At 43.6% G+C, this 24,878-nt stretch overlaps 1 protein-coding gene and 1 long non-coding RNA gene across 4 annotated transcripts in view; one reads left to right on the forward strand and one right to left on the reverse strand.

The window, feature by feature from the left end:
* LOC138788345 (uncharacterized) overlaps nucleotides 1-1,142 on the reverse strand; it is a 19,555-nt gene extending 18,413 nt beyond the window's left edge. Inside the window, exon 1 of the long non-coding RNA XR_011362574.1 lies at nucleotides 1,010-1,142. This is a non-coding gene — a long non-coding RNA (uncharacterized lncRNA). The remainder of the gene's footprint in view (nucleotides 1-1,009) is intronic.
* Nucleotides 539-24,878, forward strand: part of ZFHX3 (zinc finger homeobox 3) — a 73,617-nt gene continuing 49,277 nt past the window's right edge. For 2 of the 3 annotated variants that reach the window (XM_069966121.1, XM_069966123.1), the window contains exon 1: nucleotides 539-936. The gene's annotated coding sequence lies outside the window, so the exon portion shown is untranslated. Of the gene's footprint in view, nucleotides 937-16,732; nucleotides 16,769-24,878 lie in introns of those variants that run through there. The other variant, XM_069966122.1, reaches the window with a different exon arrangement.

Genomic DNA, 24,878 nt, shown 5'->3' on the forward strand with positions numbered 1-24,878 from the left:
CCTGTCACCTGCCCCCCCCCTGCCTGTCACCTCTGCCCCCTCCCTGTCCCCTGTGCCCCCTCCCTGTCCCCTGTGCCCCCTCCCTGTCACCTGTGCCCCCTCCCTGTCACCTCTGCCCACTGCCCCCTGCCCTGCCAGCAGACTTCTCTCCTGTCCAGAGAGCTTCCCCTCCTGGAATCCCCACCGTGCCCCCCTCTCCTCAGTCATTCCTGCACATGAGAACTCCCCCAGGTCCATCCCTGTGCCCCTCACTCACCTGTGCCCCCTGGCCCCTATCGCCCCTCACTGTCCCAGCCTCCCCTCCTCTTTCTCTGCCCCCCATCCTGTTCCCAGTGCCCATCACCCACCTGTGCCCCCTGGCCGCCCTGCACTGTCCCGACACTTCAGTGCTCCCCCTAACCTCCTCCCCCGGTGAAGTGTCATTCCTGCAGACTAGTTCCCCCCAGTCTTGTGCCCCCCGTGTCCTTCACCCCTGCGCCCCCTGTTGTCCCTGGCTCCCCCCGCCCCAGCCCCTCTCCTCTCCTCCCCTGTCCCTCTCTCTCCCCCCTCTCCTCTCCCCTCTGAATCTCATTGATCCAGGCGCTGGTAATTAGCCCTTCCCGTCGTGCCTGTGTAATGAAGCACATGCGCACTGAATTAATCAGCCATTTTTTGCAGGAAACTAATTAGCAGAATAAAGATCCAAAGAGTTTTTTTTTCGCTCGGCGACCATCAGATGTGAGCGCGGCTCCTGGTGTCCGGAGCTTCTCCCCCCCGGCTCCAGCCCACAGCCCTGCACCGTGCACCGCTCCGGGGCTCAGCCCGAGCGGCTTCATGGGACCCCGGGAAGAGCCGGATCGGACTAATCCAAAGAAAAAGAAGAGCCGAGCCGAACCGTGCGGCGCCGCCGGTGCGCACCCCGGATCCGAGCCCGCAGCTGCCTCCGCTCCAGCTCCAGTAAGTGACAACTTGTGCCCCTGCCCCCTCCTGCTGCTGCCAGGGGAGCCCCGGGCACCGAGCAGGCACTGACCTGAGCTCCGGCTGCCTCCCGTGTCCTGTGTACACTTCTCCATGTGCACTGAGCAGTAGCAGCAGCAGCCTGGCCGCCTGTCACACTGTGCGCTTCTCACTCCAGCACTGGCTCCTCTGTCATTGTGCTTGCCAGCCCTGCTCCCTACTCATACATATACACACAGATGCATGCACTCTTCTTATTACTGGAGCGGGCACAGCACACCTACTACAGGGGCACACTGCCTGTCCCCATGCTCTGGATACTTTATACATAGGGTGGCCACAGCTGAGGTACACTACTATATCCCTGCCACACTCATCACTTATACCTTTCTTCTCACTGCTATACTATAGCCACACTATCCTGCCAATGCCCTGCTATAGGCAGACTACAGCATCAATACACTTTCCCATCTTCTTTTGTCATCACTCTCCCTGGCTATTATAGTGGAATTGGCACAATGTAGCATTTTTTTTCTAAATAACTTTTTTTTTTTGTTCCCTATTTGTGGCACGTTGGGTACCACTCTGTGTGGGCACAGTCCTTGTGTCCCCTGCCTATGATGTGACACTACATAGCGATGTTCGGGAATAACTTGTTTGTCTTTGTGTCTGTGGAACATAGAGTGACATCAGTGAGTGGATGTCACCTTGTATACTGATAGAGGGGCATCCCAGGATCCCTATAGGAGGCATATCCTCTTCTCTTACCTTGAACAATTTTCTTATTTTATTTTCTCGGAAATAACTTTTATTTCCCTTTTTCTGAGTGCACTGTGAAATGTATTGCTGGCTATTGGGAAAAACACAATGTAGCGATGATTTCCATAATCAATAAGTGTTTGTAGGAAATCCTTTTCCTTCATTTCCTGTACTTTTCAGCTGTGTGGACTGGGCAGTCGTCTTCTTTCTCTTGGTGCTGGGATTCATCTGGTGCTTATGTCTCTGTACGGACGTCAGACTGGGAACATGGATTGCTGTGTGCTGTGTGGAATATGGGGGATATTATATGATAGTGTGCGCTCCCACACGGAAAGTATGGGCACATTTCTTCTTCCTACTGCCTCTAAGTTGTCATATACATACACTATTATTTGTATGTATGTTGTGGGGGTAATAAGGACATTTGGGCGTTACAGACTGTCAATGGGTCTTTTTTTTTTTTTTTTTTTCCTTTTTGGCTTCCCCTTGTGTGGAGGTCACCTTTTCATGCTGCTGGTGTCAAAGGTTGACCTGTCCCTTCCATCAATACATCCTCAGGAAAGGTACGTTACTAGGCTTCAGTTAAAAGGATGGAGGATGTGGACATTGACCAGCTGGACTTTCTTCTCCCCCCCCCCCCTTCTCACCTTGGAGGTGAAAGGTACTGATGCTGAACATCCCAGATCCCACAGATGGGTCAGTGAGACCCACTCCCTCCCACCCTCAGGACCATTTTGCTTTAATCTCAGCACACCATCGTATTTTACTTGACTCTATACGTTCCAATACTTTTATTTCATCGTCACGTAAAACTACGTTGGTAATAAAAATGTTTAAATATATTTGCATATTAAATTTTAGACTGTTGATTTATTTATTTTTTTTGCCGATTGTACATTTTTCATTTTTAAATATATATATTTTCAGCTATTCTTGTGTTGGTTTATGATGAATTTAAGCTGTAAAGATAGCTTGATTTAATGTGGTTAATCTGTAGCTGTAGCTAGGCCTGGAAGCCTGTCAGCAAGCACTGAATATTTTATTATTTTTTTATTTTGTTTTCTTTTTGTATTTTATTTTTCTTTGCCCCTTCATCCTATGGAAAGGTTGCCTAGGCTCGGAGATTGCTTCTTTAGGGTCACATCAAGTTCGAAACCGTGAAGAAAGGTGCAGGGAATCCTGGAATGAGAGAAAAGCTATCCAACAAAACGAGGTCAGCTCGTATGCTAAGAGGCAACATTAACAAAAAGAGAAAAGAATACCAACTGCTTTGGTTTAGTTTTGGTTTTTTAATCTTTCTGGCCCCTTCCTCCCTCTATTTTTTTTCCTCCTCTTTTCTCTCGCCATTTTTCACTGTGTCCCTGTCTCTTGTGTTACAGATTGCGACCTGCCTGTGAAGTATTTGCTCTAAAGCTTAGCTAAAAACAAAACCAGCAAAACCCTATTGAATTCAGGCAAATAAGGTTAGGTCTGTAGATCATATTACAAAGCAGTTTTGAATATACTGCCCATCGCACCAGACCAGTTATTCCTGTTGCTACAACTTGGAAAGAAAAAAAAAAGACATTTAAATCGTAATTTGTTAGTACAAGAAATGGAAAGTATTTTAAGCTCTTTTTCTGCCTGATAATTCTGCATGAGCCCAACCCTTTTTTTCCTTTATGTTTCCCCCCCCTCTGGTTTCATAGCTTCTCAGGTACGTCTCCTATTGAGAATGAAATTAATTGTAGTCAAGGTTTTTTTGTTTTTTTTTCTTTAACGTATCTTTGTATTTTTATTATTGGCTTTCTCTTTTAGTTGCAAGGAACTATGGTAATGTGGTTTTGCAGTTACACAATATGTTAACATGATTTGTAATCGCTAAATCATTGCCGTGGTTATGAATTTTCAGTTGTTGGGTATTGCACAGTGTCGGATGCATGTGCTTGATACCTTCCCACTGCCAATCCCCTGTTGCTCAACCACTTGGGTATTTAATGCCACACTGATGGCATGGCTGTGATTTGGAGTTATGGACTAGTGAGTTTGCTGTCATTTGTCTGCAGATGCAGTTAAGGCCTGGTATCCATGTTGGTGCAGTCTGACCGCCATTTTTTGTACTATCATATTTTTTATTTATTTTAAAAATAACCTTTCTCAGCTGAATTCTGGTATTTTGGGGCCTTGTGATTTTATTAATGCTCCTATTTTCCCATGTCAAGTACGGATGCCTGAAACGTAAATGTCCCTTTATATTTAACCTGGTGACAATTTCAGTCTTTCCAAACGTAGGTGGCCCAACCTTGGCTTTTTTTCACCCATCTTCTTCTGTTTTTAAATTATTATGTAACAGAATCCAAAGCTGCATTAAAAATTCAGTATTACAGGCTGATTGCAATGCTGCCTCATTAGAAGCTATGTCTGGCCCAGTATTAAGTCAAACACAAAGAAGAGCTTTTAGATTTTAAACACCAATAAATATTAAGTATCCGAACATGAAAACTTGCAGTTGCCGAGTCATTTGGCTCATGTCCTTTGTTTCTATATGCAATATGCAGGATAGAATACCCCCTCCATCTTTTTTTATTTTCATGACCATTTTGTTAAGATTATTTTTATGTTAAATTCGATCCAGTAAGAAATAGTGGCATAGTGTGCGTATGTTCACTTTCCATGAGACCAGGTACAGTGTTTTTTTTTCCCATTATTTCAGACAGATTTTAGGGTATTTTCTCATTTGACCCATCAGCCCCCCCCCCCCCCTACTTTTTCGCTTTCCTTTAGTTCCTCATTTCATTTAGGGAAAAAAAAGAGCGAGAGAGGAAAACATTGTGTAATGAATGTTCAATTCATTTGCAAATCTCGACTCTGATAGTCTCATGCTGAGAGAACCGAAAGTGGAGCCCCCCCCCCTCTCTATCATTTTGGGTCTGTAAATTGTTCTGCGATTTTTGAAAACCTGTTATGTCCACTTTAATTTGTCACGCATGTGTTTTTTTTTTTTTGTATTTTTATATAGTAGCTTTTTTTGTTTCGTGTCTAAAATAAATCTCTTTCAAATTGTGTGGCCTAAGCACACGATATGACAATGCTCCTCTAAGCAGATTAAAGCATCTAGGAGCTGGTGGTCCAGACCACCATCTTTTTTAATTTTTTTTATTTTGTGCTCTCTGTTTCCAGTAGCCAGCAATGGCTTAAAGTGCTTCTGTGTGTTGACACTTTGGCTTGTTGAGAAACCCTAGGGTAACCTCTTCGTGCCCCTCTGCTGCTGGCCTTTTGTTCAATGAGAATTGAGCTAAGGTGCTTTTCAGTGTGACTGCAGGGAATCGGGAGATCTATGTGTGCTTCTGTCCATCTGAGTTTATGCAAGAGAGGGGCAGTAAACAGCAAGGAAAAGTAGTATTTATATATTATTGCATTTTGATTATACAGATTATTGCATCTGTAGAAAGCAATGCATGGTTTAATGAAATGCTCCACCATCTATCTTGCTCATGGTGGTTTATGAAGGGGGCATCACTGCGGTGTGTTATATTGAGGGGAAAAAAAAATCTTGTGTGTGTAATGCATATGCACCAAATGCCGGAACACTGCACTGACCTGGCTGTATCCACCAGGCTGAGAGGGTGTTTGTCATTTTCTTTTTTTCAAGCGCCCCAAGGGAGCTGTAATTTTCCCCCATCATATCCTATATCTAATACATGGGAGAACGGTGATGCGTGGAATATTTGTTTTTCTTTTGTTCTCATCTGGCCTGTTATGTCTCCAGCTGTGTGGTGGTGTTTTTTGTACACACAAGATAGATAGATAGATATATTCTCTCATCCCTCAGTCTTTCATGTCTTTACAGGAGCAAGTTCCACGCTAGCCCCCAATACCAGGCCCATGTCATGACTTTGCATTATTTACTTTTTTAATATATCTTTTATGTCCTATCTGCTAAACTGTGATTAAGGTGTACATTGTTTCTGTAATTCTTTTTGTATACGTGTAACGAAGAATGAGTGTGCATATTTTTTTTATTTTTTTAAGTGATTTTTTTTTTTTTAAATGACTGCATGTTTTATTGTTATGTAGCGTCATCTGACGAGGAAAGGTGTGGATTTTGTTTTGCTTGTATGTTACTGTAGAGCCTGAGGGTGACTTTAGGGGTTGATTTTGATGGTGTTGGTGCTGGGTGTACCTTGCAGCCTGGTTACTAAACCCTCAGCCAATCAACCAATCTCAAAATAATATTTTTTTTTTTTTTTTTAACCTCCCCCTCCCTTCAATCCCGCCTTCTTCCTCTCTGATTATCCAGTTAGAAAAACTGATCATTGGTCTCCACAGCAACAGAACCTGAACAATGTTCTTTACGATATATAGATATAGATATTAATTTAGTCGGGGTATTGTTATATATATATATATAAAATGTACCATTACTTGTTCTATACATTTCTACCTGTCTGCAATGAAATCCCCGAACCTGGGCTTACATCAGCCATGTAATAGTCATAACAAAAATGCTTTTGTATCAGTTACACTTTTGTAGCAGGATTATATGCAGCATTTCCGCAAACCTTGCAGGACAGCTATTTAAGCACGCAAGTAAACCTAGCCTGATCCGGGCCTTCTCATTTTGTAAGGGTAAATCCACTTCTTTTGTAGATGACCATATCAAATTATATCAGTTGGCTGTGCCCTCCCCCCCCAAATACACACAGTATTGTGACTTGGATCTACTTTTTAATTGTTTCATTTTCCCATACACAACTAGTGTATAATTAACATGTCCCTCCATAATGTTCTCAAAACAGGAGATGGGCACAATAATGGTATTTTCTTACCCTTTTTGTCAGTCATCCTATTGGAAAACACTACATTAAAACTCTCAAATCTGCAGTGGTTATGTAGAGGGACCAGCAGGTTATATTCAGTGCCGCTAGTAGGGGGATATGTAAGACTCAGTGATGCTTTATAGAGAATGATGAGAAACGTTCATTCCCAAGGCCTGCTGCCCACCGGTTTTTGATGCATTATTTCAGGTGAATTTTGCAGTATGTTTAGAAGCTTTACCTGGAGCCGGAACCTCAGTGAATGTGTTTTTTTTTTTTTTTAATTTCTGCTGGTGGTTACGTGCCGCTTAATCCATGTCATATAGGTAAATAGAACAGTGTTTTTTTTGGCATATATTGAATAGATCATCTTTGAGCTGTGGCCAGCAGGGCCCCAATTGCACATGAACCAGTGTTATATGGTTCTATCTTAGGGGCAGATTTATCAAACCTTGTGCATAGGAAAATTGAAGCAGTTGCTCGTAGCAACCAATAACATTCCAGCTTTCATTTCTCAGAGGCCTTTTTAAAAATGAAAGAAGCAATCTGATTGGTTGTTATGAGCAACTGTTGCCCAAGGTTTAATAAACTTGCCTTCTAGGGCCTGTTCACACAGAGTAAAACCAGCGTAATTCTGCGGCGGAGCTCTCTGCCACGAAATCCAGCTTGTGAACTGGCCCTTAGTGTCTTACATAAAAGCTATAGATCTCTGATGCAGTGATCAGGGTGTTCTTCTGTTCAGTCTATGACAGGGGTGGGGAACCTTTTCCATGTCGAGGGCCGGTCGGGCATTAATAAAATCATTCGAGGGCCGCATACTGTGCGCGGCAGTTAGTAGCGGGGGTTTGCAGCACCCAGGACAAGGCATAGTATTGTTCCCCTAGTGCCCCTGCTATTGTAGTTAACCCCCAGTGATGCCCCTTGTAGTCTAGTTAACCCCCAAGTCATGTCCCTGGTAGCCTAGTTAACCCCCATCAGGCATGTCCCTGGTAGCCTAGTTATTCCCCCCCCATCAGTCATGTCCCTTGTAGCCTAGTTGTCCCCCCCCCCCCCATCAGTCATGTCTCTGGTAGCCTAGTTGTCCCCCCCCCCATCAGTCATGTCTCTGGTAGCCTAGTTGTCCCCCCATCAGTCATGTCCCTGGTAGCCTAGTTGTCCCCCCCATCAGTCATGTCCCTGGTGGCCTAGTTGTCCCCCCCCCCCATCAGGCATGTCCCTGGTAGCCTAGTTATTCCCCCCCCCATCAGGCATGTCCCTGGTAGCCTAGTTAACCCCCATCAGGCATGTCCCTGGTAGCCTAGTTGTCCCCCCCCCCCATCAGTTATGTCCCTGGTAGCCTAGTTCATTCCCCCCCCCCATCAGTCATGTCTCTGGTAGCCTAGTTATCCCCCCCCCCCCATCAGTCATGTCTCTGGTAGCCTAGTTATCCCCCCCCCCCCCCCATCAGGCATGTCCCTGGTAGCCTAGTTGTCCCCCCCATCAGTCATGTCCCTGGTAGCCTAGTTGTCCCCCCCATCAGTCATGTCCCTGGTAGCCTAGTTGTCCCCCCCCCATCAGTCATGTCCCTGGTAGCCTAGTTGTCCCCCCCCATCAGTCATGTCCCTGGTAGCCTAGTTGTCCCCCCCCCATCAGTCATGTCCCTGGTAGCCTAGTTGTCCCCCCCCCATCAGTCATGTCCCTGGTAGCCTAGTTGTCCCCCCCCCCATCAGTCATGTCCCTGGTAGCCTAGTTGTCCCCCCCATCAGTCATGTCCCTGGTAGCCTAGTTGTCCCCCCCATCAGTCATGTCCCTGGTAGCCTAGTTGTCCCCCCCCATCAGTCATGTCCCTGGGATCCTAGTTAACCCCCCAAATAAAAAAATTAACATCCCACTCACCTTACCTCCGCTTCCACGCAGTCCATGTCCTCTTCTGTCCCAGGTCCTCTGTGCCGGTCTTCTCCTGCAGGCGGCGCGCGATGAAATGACGTCATCGCGCGCGTCCCGCAGGAGACTAAAGACACGCGCCGCTCTGCTGGGGAAGAAGCCGGCACAGACAGCATCCTCCTGTATCCGGCAGCTGTCACAGACACCGGAGGATGCTGTGTATGCCGGCTTCTTCCCCAGCAGAGCGGCGAGCATCACAGGGGAGCTGCGGGCCGCGGGCCGCATCGGGAGGTCTCAGGGGCCGGATGCGGCCCGCGGGCCGGAGGTTCCCCACCCCTGGTCTATGATGTACGTAAGAAGATGATTCTCACCTGACCACCTTTGTAATCCAGCCTGTCTTTTAAAAGAATACTTTTTTTAAGGGTTTTTTTTGTATTGTGCATTGCCCATTGTTGCAGACATCTCTGCCCTCCTCTGGGCAGCTGGAAATATTTAGAACGATACAGTACATGAATAATAAACCATGCTGAATGATAACGGAACAGTATGTAGAAGATGGGAGGCCACAAGACGAGCATTATCATACAGAACAAACAGTGGAATCATAATATACTTATTGATGCAGGTGGTAGGTTATGGCTTTATAATATGGCAGGGTATAGTAATGGTTATGTAACTGCTGGTTTTATCACACATCCCTGGATTGTAAATGATAAGTGTGGTTGAATTTGCTGAGGACCTATTTAACCACACAAGGCTGCATAACCAGAGACAATGGTAATAATAAAAGTAATAATCGTACAGGTAGACATTTATTTTTGTTTAGTGAGTACTTAAGTGATGTCTTCAGTCCCATAATAAGTAATGACATCTGTAATTTAACATTGGTTTGTACAATTTTTTGCCTTATATTACATGTTCTCAAGATAGTTTATATTAGTGGCCTACAACCTCTTGCTCAATAGCTATTAGAAAACTACAACTCCCACCATACACTGACTGCAATGACTTGTACACTGTACTTGATCCCTGTAGTGTTTCTGTCGCTTTAAGATATCCTAAGCCATGTGCTCAATAGGAATATGGCATTTTCATGTCTTCATCCTCGTTTCCAGCGCTGGAATGTCTCCACCGTTCCCACTGTATCTATGTGATCTGTCATTAATCTAGATTCAGATATCAGCAAGTTGCTATTGAGATGACTGCTTGTTTGAGTGGGGCTGCTGTTCATCCTGCCTGCCAGCTGCATGGTCCAGACCTGCACTTCCTTATCTGATGATGGCACAGTCCCAGCTTCCCCGTCGCCCCTCCCAACCCTCCTGTGATCTTGGTGTCCTCTAAATATTTCTTCTCTTTACTGGCACTGTGCCCCTCCCACCTTCACACAGATTCATGCATCCCCTTTGTTTCTTGCAGCACCGGTGTGTGTGTGTGAGTAGGATAGTTTGGTTCTTGTGCTAACACTCATTCCTATAAATACTTTAAAACCAAACTGTAGAATAATTAAGCAAAAAAACAACACAACAGAGAAATTCTTCTAAGAACATATTGATGGCTACCACTCACTGTATAGTGAGCAGTAACCGTTCTCATGTATGGTCAGCTTAACGGATAAGACAATGAATTATCAGATCCAATGAATATCTGACCTGCATAAAAACTGTCTTGATCCTATCATGATCATTACAGAAGTGACTGTACCTGGCCTTATATGAGGAATAAGGGGCAGTAATGGGAGCCATTTTCCTTTTCCCATCTTAGTAAAATAAACTTTAGGCCCGCTGAATGCAGTTGTATTATTGACCAGTGTTTTACAGATCCGTACTGTGTGGCTTGTTTTTTTTTTTTTTTTTTTTTCCCTATTAGAGATATGCTACCTTGCTTTGAGAGAATAAGGTTCTTGCTGAGGCACCATGCAGCAGCACAAAGTTCCTTGTTGGCACTCTATGCACCTATGTACATCGGGGATGGGGAACCGTCCGCCCTCCACCTAATGCAAAGTTTTGCAACAGCTGAAGGGCCAAAGGTTCCCCATCCCTGTTCGAGAGGGTCCATACACCAGGCAAGATCTCTGTGATCATCTAATTGACTGTTCAGAGAAAATTGCCACATATATACAGGCTGGATGAAAATACATGACCAATGTGACAAGCATTCCGCATAGAATTATCTGTGTATGAGTGGTCTATTCCTATGTCTTCTGATGTGTTTATACGACCAAATTCTAGAATCCTCGAGGGGCACTGGTTGTGCGAGAGCTCTCCCTGTCTAGTTATAGACTTGATAAAAAAAAATATCCACAGCATGCAGAGAACAGCCTCGTAGGCCTCACAGACCTGTCCTTCTGCATTCTTCTCTAATTTCCCTTTTATGAACATAAAACTTTTTTTCTTTTAACTCTGTTTCTTGTAGCAACAGGATTATGGGCAGTCGTAGAGGCCACAGGGAGTGGGGATGTTAGAATACATTCTGATTTTTGCATGACATAAGCTCCTTTCCACCTTGCCAGTGTCTTACCCTTATACTTTCCCCTGTCGTCTTACACCCCAAGTGCACATGATCTTTTGCTGGGGGCATACACAATGTTAGTTTAATAACTATTCTCTCCAGTGAGTGAGGAGATACTTATGAGTTAATCCCACTAAAGCAAGAATGCAAATTTAATCCAGGAGTTATCACAAGGCAGCTGTTTTTCTTTCCTGTGTTCTATAATGATAAGTTCAGCCAAGAAAATGTACATTAAATGGTGTAAATTCCTCCTGACATGTGCAGTTGTAAGAGGGGTAAACATGGATGTATGTTTGCCATCTGTTCTAGTATCTGTATAACCTGTATTATGTATGAAATCTAATTTAGAAACCTTAATAAATGGTAAATGTAACAGAAAATAAAGAACTAGACTAAAGGGGCAGGGGCTGAGCTCTATACTGACAGGGAGCAGCAGCCCTGGCGGAGACAAAGTGGGTGGTATAGAAGCCATGTTTGTTATGGGAGCTTGCTCTTGGTCTGTAGGGCCAATAAGGGTTATCCCTCAAGAAAAGGCTCCAAGAGGGTATCTGCATTGAGGAAAGATGTGTATGTAGTGCCACAGGAGCCTGCTGAGGGAGCGCTTGCCAAGTTGTCCCAAATGCATTACTGTAGATGTCAGTGGAACACAGGGTCAAAGATTTAGAGAGATTGGTGCACAGTGAGGGCTGAGGCTAGTGTCCTTGCGTATGCCAGCACTATACTAGAGTGCCTGGTGTAGGATAGTAAGAGACTGTCCATCCTGAGGCCTGTTTACCTAAGTAAAACTGAGTATCCTGGATGTGATAAGAGGAAGAGAACAACTTTATAATTAGTGAACAAGGAAAAACAATGTAGAAAATTGGTGAACAGTGTACAAAAAATCATTTGGGGCTTATTCTGCAATAAATTTAAAGGGGTTTTCCTCACAAAGAAAACACACAGATAATCCTGTGACGATGCAGATTCTGTTAAAGGGGAAGTCCAGCAAAACCTTTCATTAAAGTATTGTATTGCCCCCCAAAAGTTATACAAATCACCAATATACACTTATTACGGGAAATGCACATAAAGTGATTTTTTTTTCCCCCTGCACTTACTACTGCATCAAGGCTTCACTTTCTGGATAAAAATGGTGATGTCACGACCCGACTCCTAGAGCTGTGCGGGCTGTGGCTGCTGGAGAGGATGATGGCAGGGACACAGGGCACTGGAGGGACACTGAGCATGCCTCTGCCATCATCCTCTCCAGCAGCCACAGCCCGCACAACTCTGGGAGTCTAGTCGTGACATCACCATTTTATCCAGGAAGTGAAGCCTTGATGCAGTAGTAAGTGCGGGGAAAAAAGCACTTTATGTGTATTTCCCATAATAAGTGTATATTAGTGATTTGTATAACTTTTGGGGGCACAATACAATGCATTAATAAAAATTTTTGCCGAACTTCTCCTTTAAATACAGTGATGTGTTACACAAGTCACTATATCCTTCATAGGATCTATGTACTTTCCGTTTCTAGCTGCAAAATATGAACAGACTGGGTGCTTTCCCTGACCTGCTGCTACTCTCCCACAATGCTCTGAGAAGCAACGTGACCGATAGCAGAAAGGAAGAGTAGCAGTGACAGTACAGGGAAATGGGGAACTGCACATGTGTGACCACCAATAGAAAGTACTGCTGGTGGACATTGCAATCACCAGCAGAGACATGGACCACTGTTATGTCAATATCCTCTGAACAGTGTAACAGTGTACAGTGCATTTGGAAAGTCTCCAGACCATTTTTTTTTTTTTTTTCACAATTTATTGTATCATTGTAGTATTATATCACTGTGAAGAAAAATAAACTATTTGTTCTACTGTAAAAGGGTCTCTGTCATTTCAGAGAAACCCCCTGCACCCGTGACGATACACTGTTATAGTTGGCTTCTTCTGGCTGTAGGTTTTATGTTTGTCCTATCACAAAGCAACACAGAAAACAAAGGCCTAGAATTAGGCAAGGTCCTGTTTCATATCATCAATGAGTATATTGTAATGCTAGCATTACATACTGCAGTCCCAGGCCTCTGCTATTGTCTCGGGCCTAGGTATCTGGCTGCAAATCCTTCTCAGGATGCTGTTTCTTTAGGTTTTGGAGTATGAGCTCATGCAGATAGGATGACAGACAGTGTAGTTCCTGGTGTGCTGCAGAGTCCCCCATCTCCATAGAGACAGAAAAGCATCTTCTGCACAGTCTGTGGCTGGGAGGGGGGACATTTTTGTTTTCTGGCTGCCCCACAGTGTAAAGTCATGTTTTAGCTTCCTGAGCTTCTTTAAACTTCTCTCCCCAAAAGTGCCTACTGTTTGTTGCAGAATTCTCCCCTGTATTTTAGGATGTGCACAGACAATACAGGTCCCACTTGCCTGGTACGCACTGGTTACCAGTTCCAGAATAGAAACCACACAGGAAGTTCTTATTTCCGACTTTTTCCCTATTTATTTTAACTCCGAGTTTAGACACAGAATATTCCCATATTCTCTGCTTTTAGCTTGCTCACCTAGAGAGTGGTATCTGTTTGCACCCTGGAGATGTGTTTGTCGGCCTTAGGCTAACTGTCTTCCTGGTGTTACGCCCCTCCCTGGGGCACTTGGTGTTAATCAGGGCATTTGCTTTGATTTGTTTACGAGTGTGTTAAATAATTGTAAACAGCCCCAGTTTCCCTCCCTGCGCCATCAAACTCCATCAATTAATCTGTTTGAATGTGAAAGGGGATTGCAGATTCCCTGTGGGGTTAATGTTTATCCACGCTTCCTCTACACAACATTAACAAGGAGGTCTCTAAGCTGCCAGGGGGAGGATTAGTGACCTCACACCGGTGGAATGGTGCTCCCCCCGGAGAGTACAGTGTGGGTTTCAGGGGGATTTGCCTTTATCAGCTTCCAGGTAGAAACTACATGTCACCTCTGGAGATTAAGCAGGAGAGATCTGTATAACTCCTAGTGGAGGAATTTAATTTGGAGGAGGGGGTGGTCAGATGGGAAAGTGTACTGTACATAGAGAAACAGCGTGATTTGTACTCATAGATATGCAAGTGTGCTACAGTCACATGATTCTTCTCACTGTATACAGTTCTTTGCACAGGGTGTGGACAAAATGTAGGCATGTGAATACTACAGCCTGTGCAAGAACCATGTTAATCCTAAAATGTTAAGTAAGCCGGGGGCAGGAAAAAGTTTTTTAAAGTCAGGCAAAGTTTCTGATATTGGATAGTTTTGGGTTTTTACAGGCAAAGATTGATCATTCACATGGGGATACCATTACATTATACATGTAATACAGTACAGAGTGCATGAATGTCAACACCCTTAGGGTAAAGTCCCAATGTGTATGGGCATAAATGTATTATAGGCACGTCAATATGATGACCACAGGCAACCTTATTACATAATTACTGATACTGCCTTTGATGTGCATCCATGTTTGGCAAAGTTTTTTGAATTATGTTCTTCCTATCAAATTCAGTGTAAAAGGTGATATCTTTTGCTGCACCTAAGTCCGTACAACTAGATGTAAATTATCCCTTACACTGAAAGTTACAATCCTATCAATATGATTAAATGTTTTTAATGTATAATGTTCCAGTACCAATCATTTTATAACCATCTATACACCAGTTGCTCCTCCAACTGCTAATTGTCAATGATATCTGGTCAATGATTTTTGTCTTTCTATTGGCCTTTGGAAAGGGCACATCAAACAGGCCTTTTTAATATGTAGAAGCCGCTTCCTAGGACTAACATAAAGAAGTACTTGGATGACCTGTATACATGTTATATTGAAAGACATATCTTACCTACCCTGCCCAGTACCAATATAATTTCTTCCCATTTCTATAGTAGTCTGTAGATTAAAATTGGTCCATAGGTTCTAGTTGTTCCTCTTGTCAGACTGTGGAGTAGGGAGCCCACTGGCCTAATGTACTGCGGAGACGAGATGTGGGGGCTCATTAGCGGCACCTCCTCATTAGAGCGTTATTGTTTTTGTCTGGCAGTGTGTAAGTACTGGATACTTGTCTCAATGAAATGCAAAACAGCAATTAAGCCCAGACCTGTGGATATAATGTAGGATTCAGATGCCAGGGTGGCAGAGAGAACTGTCTGCTTGAGTAGGACATTGCTATTCCATCCCATGATACCGGTGTTCTACATTTACTAGCCTGTTGTCAGGTTTTGATGCATTTCGGGTTTTTTTTTCTCTCAGATATATCTTTATAGTTACCATCAAATATCTTAATGTATAATATAATCCCAGAAGCTTCATTTGACGGCTCTTAATCGCAAGCCTAAAATGGAACATGGATGGAATGTGGAAAGTGTATTTCACAATCTGCCTCTCTCCTTCCAAGTGACCATTTCCACACAGGCAGGGCCACTCATCCTCCATTTATTTATTAAATTTAAGCCATATCTGATGATTTCTGATAAATTGATAAGAGGAATTGTGTGAGTCAATAGAGATGTAGACAGTTTGCCAATAGAACCCTAGAGTTATTGATTGAGCAGTAAATTAAAGTCTTACTTAGAAGCTGCCGATATTTCTAATCTCTTCGCTCACCAATTACAGGCTTGCGGCTACCTCTAGCCTAGGGCTACAGAACACAACAGGACAGGAGATGAGTGACGAGGGATGTTTTTAGGCTTTGCTTCACTTTGGTGGCTTTAAGCCCCCATTGTATGTTAAAAAAAATATATATATATATATATTTTTTTACATTGGGCGTCGGGAACTGCCACTCTGAAATGTACAAGTGGAACAATCGGATAATTTATCTGACATGGGATGCGGTGATGGACTCTCAAGTGATCATTTGGCTGATAAGCCTCTTTTAAGTCTCTTTTAGGATTGAAAGTCAGCAGTCAGCTTTCAGGGGAGTGAAAAAAAAATCTCTTGGTAAATACTGTGTTCAGTCTAATACCCCAGAGCGAAAATCAATGGGAGGTATAATTCCTACACTTGTCCTACAGCGCCTTTCATGTATTCTGCCTGATCCCTCCCTGAGTACCTGCTTCTGGCTGCATCCCACTGGCGTCTACACAAGAGGCCCAGGATGTTAACTCAGAACAATTGGAACCCTTCCATGCATACTCCTCTCCATGCTTATTTTGTTACCTAATGGAACTTTTAAATTACAACTAAAGTTTTCACCCTGAAGTGTTAACCTTAACATTCTGGAAGCTGTTCCTGTGGACATAGTCTTTGTTGCTCTATCTTCAACCTACCTTGATAATCTTCTATTGGCCACTCTTTTTGGTGCAACCAGAATGGAGGCCTGTGAAATATGGTTTCTGTGCCGTACAGTACAAGGATGGCTAGCTGAGGACTGTGTGTGTGTGGCTGGGCAGTGTATTAAACAAGACTTGAGTGCAGGAGGCTAGTATATCAGAAGGAGAGATAAGCTGAGCTCCCTGATTGTGGATCAATAAAGGTTAGTGACATCATATCTCAAAGTGAGAGAGCCTTCTTAATGCAGCTCTATTTATCAGATGGGGCTAGAAGCCAGTAACCCTTTTCTCACCTGTCATGCTGCTGGATATATTTTTTTTCCTCCCTGATCTTCTAAAGCACAGAGAGGGATGACACATACAAAAAAAAAAAAAAGACTGCAGTACAATTCGGAGCAGTTACCAAGCAAATCTGCAGAGTACAGTCATCCTCCCGGCTTCCCCTGGCTCCGTTCTGTTGTACTGTGTGTGTGTATTGTTGTGTGGGTTGGTGCAGAATGTTTGTTCATACAGGCTTGCTGAAGTATCTGTCTAGGAAATGACTTGGGAGCTCTCCAGAAAAGCCTCACTTCCTGACACAGTGATGACTCGACAGCCAAGTTCGTGTCCTTTAGGAGAGGGAGTGACTACACGGGCAGATGTGAATCAGTAAGTGTAAAGCGTGGCTTAAAGAACAGGTTTGGGCAGGTAGTAAAGGGGTGTGAGCAAAGAGCGCACACTTTGGAACACAGAAACCAACAGGGTCAGCCACAAACCTCTGTGTGCCCTTACTCTTCTACTGCCCTACTGGCCTTAGTTGGCCTCCTATAATGATTAGTAAAAAGCCCATTGGGGGTCCAGAACTCGTCATCCAGCGTGTATTTGGCTTAGTGCCTGCAATTGACATAGCCCAGATTATAGACAGACTTGGCAGGCAGCAGAGAGCCCGGGGCTAGCACAAAAATGGGCGCCGTGCCACTTGTGTTCAGCGGTTTTTTAAAAGCTCTGTTTTACCTGCAGCTGCTTTCTTCTGACTTCCGTTACCTGTGCAGAAAGTGGCTGTGCAAGGTGTAGCTGCTTGATCAGTATGGGACACTGTAATTACTTAAGGTACAATTTTGTGCTAATTCTCGCTTAAACCCACTATACTTGTTGTATGGTATCGGCAGTTTACGTACAAGCTTTGTCTTATTGGTATTCAAGCATTGAAGCTGTCATCTGTAAAAGAGATTTTAAGGGAAGTTGTTTTTGTAGAACTAGAAACAATATTTTCCTTATACCTTCACCCGGTACATAGAATCTCAAATCTGCAGACCTAGTGTTTTTGCTAGCCGTCTTTCTGGCCTCTTGTGAGATGCTCTCTGCCTGTGTGTAATGACTGACCCGAGCCATGCGGATGAGGCAGACATTGGAGGGTGCTGTAACCTGATCTTGTTTATAAGGGAGTGGTGGGGGAGACAGACTTGGCAAGGCCCTATTGCTGGGTCAGGGGGAGGGTCTCCCAGCTGTGCGCTGCCCTGAGGTTTAGGGCATCTTACCTACGGATTATAATATTAATTACTGTCCAGACAAAGAAGGATTTAGTGAAACTGCTCTGGTCTTTTCCTAGGGAGAAATGGCCTTCATGCATTTTTCAGCCTGAGTGCTGCAGATCCTGGGTTCTTCCTCCTGGGAGATGAGAACAAAGAAATACTACTTAATATTAACCCTTTCAGCTACTTGTATGTACTGAACTGTTCAGCAGTGACCAGCAGGGCAAGACTGTCTATTATAACCTGTGTTCTATCGCAGTGCCCAAAGATTCTGTATAACATATTAAAGGATTCCCTGCTTCGTAAAATCCTTCATGATGTTAAAAACTTTGGCTTTTAGAACAATCCTAATGCTGAACATATAGAGCCTGGTCCTGCAGCTCATCGTGAGTTCAGCATCAGGACAAGGGTCTGATCTAGGCTGAGAACAGCTTTTACTTGACTGCTGAGAAGCATTACGTGATTTGTGACTACATACAGCAGTGATGGTACTTTCTGGCCTGGTCCCTGCCAAGCTACCTCAACCATCATTCACATGAGATCCAGGTGGGAAGACGGGTCAGTTAAGGCTCTGTCACAACCATTTTTACAGTGGGAAGGTGTACCCATATGATGCTGGATACTGACTCTTTTTAGGCATCCTACAGCCACGTTTTTTCATCATGTGTTAAGTGGGTTCGCTTTGGGAAAGTTTTTTTTTTACTGGATAGTTGCACAGGGTAAGGCCATGCTCACACAACGTACGTATGTTTAACGTAAATCTTTGCCCCTATTGCAGTTTGCAATAGTGGCTATGATTTGTATGTGAATGAATGGAATCCCGACCGGAGCGTATACACATAGTATATCCGTCATGTCAATTTTCTGCAGCCACTACTCACTGAATAGCGGGTGCACAGACAGGTCAGTTTACACAATGGAGCGTGCGGCTCTGTCCGTATGCTCCACTGTGTGCAGCGGTGAGTTGGGATGCGGGCGCACACAGAATTCACCAGAAATTAAGTTCATCCAGCCAGTACTGCAGTATGGGCCGGGATGATCTTCAGTAACACTGGCTGTGTCACAAAACGGCTTGGTGTTATTCCCAGTGGGAACATGGCCTAATGCTGTAATTCTGTAGAAGCCATTTGCCTCAATACTAGATTGCTCAGCTAGGTTCATGAGGAACAATGGTGTTTACCTAAAAACTGTAGCATAGAGCATCAGAGCCATGTTTGGGGATATGTTGACTATCACATTCTTTTGTTAGCTATGATTTTAAGGAGGAAAAAAAATGTAAGAACATTTCATGACAGCTTAATAAAGCAGATCTGTGTTATAAAGCAGGTACTGGTTGTTTACATTAGGAAGATTCTAAAAAAACTCCTCCCCCCCCCCCATCCTTCTTTCTATGTGGAATGAAACTAAACCATCCCATTCTTAAAGTGTTAACCTTGAAGGACATGCGTTTGACCACACGGCTCAAGGATTGTCTGCTCCTGAGGTGGAGCCTTCCTGTTGGGGTTGCGTGCAGCAAGAATCTTGCAGCTGGGTGCTGGTTGTATTTTGCCTCGGGTGTCCTTCTCCCTCCCTCTCCTTTCTCTCTTTTTCAGGAATCTGCATTTAACTTGATGATTTACTTTGAAGTTGTTGAAAGTGAGCGGTAGAAGGGGTAAGCTGAAGCCGCTGGCGTTTCCTTCATTGTGGGCAGGCAGTGATGTGCCCCAGCTGAGTGAGCAGAGCCTGCGCCAAGTCCTAATTAAACCTAATCACAGTGACAATGATACAAACAGGTGTTACCAAGGAAAATAAACCATGTCAAAACACTAGCACCCCTTCCCCCTCAGCCTGCAGGTGTGTTCTCCTCTTACAATACAACCCCAGACAGCGTCACTTTATGTCCATGGTGTAAGGGTACCCTCCTTCGCTGCTATCTCGGTGCAAGGGAGGATTTTTTTCCTGCATGTACCTTTTTTTTAAGGGTCTCTGCAATTATCCTAATAAACAGTTTTATCATCTTCCCAGCAATCAATATTGTGGCTGAGGCTGATGTATTATCTCAGTGCTATTGATTACCTTTAACAGCTCCACTGTGGGCCATGTTTAGCTAACCCCTTCAGCACACATCTTCATGTCACACCTTGTGTGTCTCCTACAACTTGACAATGAACGCGGTTAGGGTTACCAGTTAAGGGGGAGTTTGAACCATGAAAAGTGTTGCATGTCTTACTGATGCTTGAAAAGCTGCTTTAGTCAACACATGGGTCTACATTGATGCAAGAACCACAAGTTCCAGCATTAATTCATCAAGATAAGCTGGAGAACTACAGGTTGCATACAGTCAGTAATCTCCATGCTTATGCTGGCTATTATTTTTAGTATATGAGCATTTCTGCTCCGTTTACAATAAAGCAGCCATATCGAGTCCTCTAGAGCGCTGCCATCTACATCACGTCCAGGAACATTGATGCTATCTAATGGACTTAAAAATACTGTGCTGAACTGCCAGCTTGCAGACCTCTCCGATAACTTAGGAGTACTTCTGGTAAAAGACTCGAGTGTGCACACAGGATCCACTCATACTCACCCATATCTCATCACCCTCCCTGTAGGAGAGAGAGGATGGGAAACCAGGTGCTTGAGTCTAATGGAATTTCCCATCACTTACTGCCCTGCTGATTTCTGATCAATGAAAATGAATTTGTTAGCTCATTGCAGCCTGGTCAGAATTCTGCTGCCTGCAAGCGTGTCAGTTCCGGTAAAACCTGCTTATCAGCAGCACGAGTGGATAAAATGAAATAAAGGAACAAGCTTGAAATTATCAGTGACCGTCAATGCGGTTAACCCTTGCAACCTTGGTGATTGCTGTCCAAGCAGCTTCTTTACTATAGACATTTAGGAAGCTTTACGAAGCAAAATTGCTCCAGAATTCGGACTCATATTGCACCAAAAATACTGGCGTACATGCTTTGATCCAATTTATTTGTTTTATACGCCTTTTATGCCTCACTGAAAACTTAAAAAAAAAATGCCTAGGAAAGGGCCAGTGGGTATGAAAAGTTGCAAGTGCTTTATACTAATGATATTATTTTGATGTACCATTCTTTTGCTGAAAGAAATGGAGGAAAGTAAGTCAATCAAGGTGTCTGACATCTGTCATACAGGAAGCACATCTGTGAGACATTTGGCTTGTCTTTTACCTCACTCCTCTGGTTTTATACCCTGTAAATTTAATACAGTATGAATTTTAAGTTGGTGGTATTCATGTGGCCTGGATGCTGAAGTTGTATATATTGAGGCAGTTTGTTCCATTAGTTGTGTGCATTTTACTTTTAGGATCGAGGTCTTTAGACTTTACTTCTGTTAAAGGGTTGTGGATTATATTCTTGAGACTCTCACAAAATACAAATACTGTAGACAAAAGAATCTGAATCCTTTTTTATTGCTTCAACTTGTGCCCCTATCTGTAGATCAAGTGCACCTGTCATCTGCAAATGAGAGGCAGTTTTGTGACCTGCACCAAATATTAAAAGGGTATAAGCCTCCCTGATAACCTAGTATCATTAAGGGTGCCTTCACACACACCGGATCTGCAGCAGATTTGATGCGGTGTTCAGTTATTTAGATCAAATCTGGTGTGTGTAGAAGCTACCCTTAGGGTACAAACACACACGGCATATACGCTGCGTATTTACTGCTGCAATACGCAGCAGATTAGATCTAAATAACTGAACACGGCATCAAATCTGCTGCGTATCTGCTGTGTATACACTGTGTGTGTTTGTACCCTTAGTATAAATTTGGTTAACTTTTTTTTTTTTTCCCCCCCAAGATTAATGTCACCTGTAGTAACAAATCAGATTGATTACTACAGAAAACGTTTACATTATTTGTCAATGATCACAGCCAATATATGGCTTTTGTTTGGACGCATGTAATGCATTCATCCTATCCTCTTCCCTCATATGTTGACTAGTCTGTCTGGATGTTTCCCTTGTTAGCTTATTATTTCCTGCTGTAGGATTTGGGCTCCAGTCAAGGCTCTAAGCATCAGCACTAACTGGATGTCTGATTATAGACCTGGACATTATTCTGAAGCATCTTCGCATGCTCTAAGGGTACAAACACACACGGCTTATACGCTGCGTATTTACTGCTGCGATACGCAGCAGATTAGATCTAAATAACTGAACACAGTATCAAATCTGCTGCGTATCTGCTGTGTTTGTACCCTTATTCTGCTGTTATTCTGAAGCATCCTCCCATGCTCTTAAAGGAACATGAGGCCGGACTCTGTTGGGGGGCATAACTAATCTGTTAAGTAGGTTGTCCTCAACATCCTCTTTCATGTATTCTTCCAAATACAAATTTGAAATAAATGCCAATATTTTAAAAAAATCTTATATGTATTACTTTTTTCCCTAAAGTGTATTTGAAATCTGAAAAGGGGAAAAACTGCATGGTATCAGTCAAGTTTCCTTGAAGGTGATTTTCAGTATGGAGTTTGCTTCTGAGTCTGCATGAAAAATATGCTGCAAGAGCATTGCCTTGATGTACATAGTAAACTGTTCTCCCAACTCCCATGCTCCCATCTTTGGTTAAAACATTTTACTTTCTGCCAAGCAATAGTAGAATATCTTAAATGCCAATAATGTGTTGTGTCATTATGGATGTGGTAACTTCTGCTTTTTGTGGTCCTTTTCATCTTTTCATGAATTTTCAGTTCTGTTGGACTATGTAATCTGCCATATATATGCAATTAGAAATGCACATGGTTCTCTTACACCAAACGCCCAAATGTGATTTAAAACTAGGGTGAGGCTCATTTGAGAGAGGTGATTTCATTGGTATTTTACTGTAATTATTAGGGACTCAGCACCTAATTCAATATGTCTACTTAACTAAACTTCAACTACTCTAACACCCTATGGCCAAATCCCCCCCCCCCCCAATGTCTGTAGCGATCCAAATGCCATCTTAGTAGTTATCTGTGGTGGTCATCCTCCTTCTCCTCCTGTTTTGTATGATTGATGGTTGTGCAATTTTGCATTGAATGTAGTGCAAACCTGTCAAAATGTTCAGGTTCGGCAACATTATCTGAACCCAAACAATATGCATTTGATTCCCTGCTGTTGCAGAAGATGGATGGCCGCCCTAGCGCTTTCTGGAAAACATGGATACAGCTCTAATGTATGGCCTCCAATATATGCCTTGATATTGATGGCATATTGTGAGTTTAAATGTCCCAAAGGTTATCAGGTTTATCGGCTTGTCCATGTAAATCACTAATAAGCGGAGACGCACTTTTCAAATCTAGTGCAGGGACCATTGGTGATCCGTAAGGTTCATAGTCTCGTATTTGCATGAGAGACCTCCTAGGTTCTAGATAAACTCTACAAATGAAGAATCAATAGGATTGTGAAAAGGCTGCGATCTGGCCAGGGACTAAATCAATAGCAGGATTTATCTGTCACATCAGAACATCGGAGCACCTGGCAGAGAGGCTGCGCACACCTCCGGTCTCCCAGACCTTTCCTCTCTAGTCTTGCGAAGCTCCAGGGCGCATGGCTGAGTAAAACAGCTTGCCAATACAGAGAGGGCTCTGCCCCGTTCAGCTGTGTCTGTGTGAAACAGGCTGGCACGGGCTTCTGCTGGTGATCCCCAGGCTGTAACCGAGCCGCCAGCAGTCTTGTTTGGTATAGTAGTTCCTTTAGCTTCCTGCTGTTAGAAAAGCTGTTTATGCTAATGAGCCTATTAAGATTTGAAGGCCTTTGCCATTCTCGGTGTCTGTCTGTGTGTGTGCTGTGCCCCATTAATGAGCATGCACAGGGCAACCCTTGTTTGTATTGTCATGGTGCCAAATCCGGCACCCTTTGCCAGAGCAACAGGAAGAGAGACATCTGTTGATGACAGCCTCTCACCTCATGTCTTTTCCTGCTGGGAGAAAAACACACAGTGAAGGCTAAGAAACTGTGTAGGAAGCACTTGTAACTTTTACCAAGATGCTGCCACTGTGTAATATGTACACTTGCTGAAGAGGGGATGGAGGAAGCAGAGTCTGGAATTTACCCATCCACAGGGTTACTAGGCATTACAAATGTGCAGAAAAAAGGTATACGTAGGTATAACCATCCTTGCGGCCGGTTACAAAAGGCTGTAAAAGAAATACAGACATTAGAATACATTATTGCCGCAATTCTTGGGGGGGGGGGGGGCGCATCTTGTGGAGGAAATATGAATAATAAAGTAATAAAGCACACCCTTATTACAGCCATCCTAAAACAAGCCTTACAGTGTCTAAAAATTGCATAGCTGGCACTTTCCTCATACAATTCTTCCAAGTTTTTGCAATGAATAGTACCATCTGTATATCTACCAGGAAGATAAAATACGATCGGATTTCCAGCCTGTGCATCTCGATTTACTTGTACTCCCCCCCCCCCCCCCCCCCCCCCCACTGGCACTGTCATTCTGTAGAATGCAGGAATTATCATCATCTTTCTTGCACCCCCTCCCCCCCCCCCTCCTTTTTACTCTCCACTTTTTGGTATGTTGCCAACATGCCTCTTGTGAGCAAACTGCCTAATTAACACTGTTCTAATTAACAATTTCAGATTACACAGTGCCGCTGTTCAGATCTAATCCTGAGGATGTCAGGGTGGCACCGTCCCACCCCTCCTTGTGCATTTGTGTTTAGCACTATTGTTTTTTTTCCCCTAAGTAAAATTGCTTCCTGCCCAGCATTGGCACGCTGCCACGAGTGGTACACATGTGTTCAGACAGGGATATTTATATAAATGAGAACGGATGAGAAGTCATCTCGTGCCTTTATTACCATGTAATGATTATTTGACATTCAGTACTTTGATTACAGCACAGGTTTCCAACTTGTTGAGAGTGCCCTTCTGGCTGTTGATTCATTGTCAAGTTCAGGTACAGCTTGAACCTTTCTGTAAAAAGAGATGAGCTGTCTGCAGCTCTACAGTGTGGAACTACAAGTCTATAGTAAGCTTCATATGCTTGTGTTTCGGTTCGGTTGCTGAAGTAACGTGGGTAGTGTTTTTTGTTTTTTTTTGCTGTGTCAGATTTTTAGCCACTAGAAGAGGGTATCTTGCAGGCTTTAAGCAGAACACACAGCTGAGGAACATACTGCCTTCAATGTCCGCACTCTGATTGGAGGTCATTGATTTTACGGGAAAACATGTTTTATAGACAGAGTGCTGATCGACCAGTGGAGTTTGACTTCTGCTTCCTTAAGTGAGAGCTGC

Source organism: Dendropsophus ebraccatus, chromosome 4 (assembly GCF_027789765.1).
Source record: "Dendropsophus ebraccatus isolate aDenEbr1 chromosome 4, aDenEbr1.pat, whole genome shotgun sequence".
In the NCBI taxonomy this organism is placed as follows: Eukaryota; Metazoa; Chordata; class Amphibia; order Anura; family Hylidae; genus Dendropsophus; species Dendropsophus ebraccatus.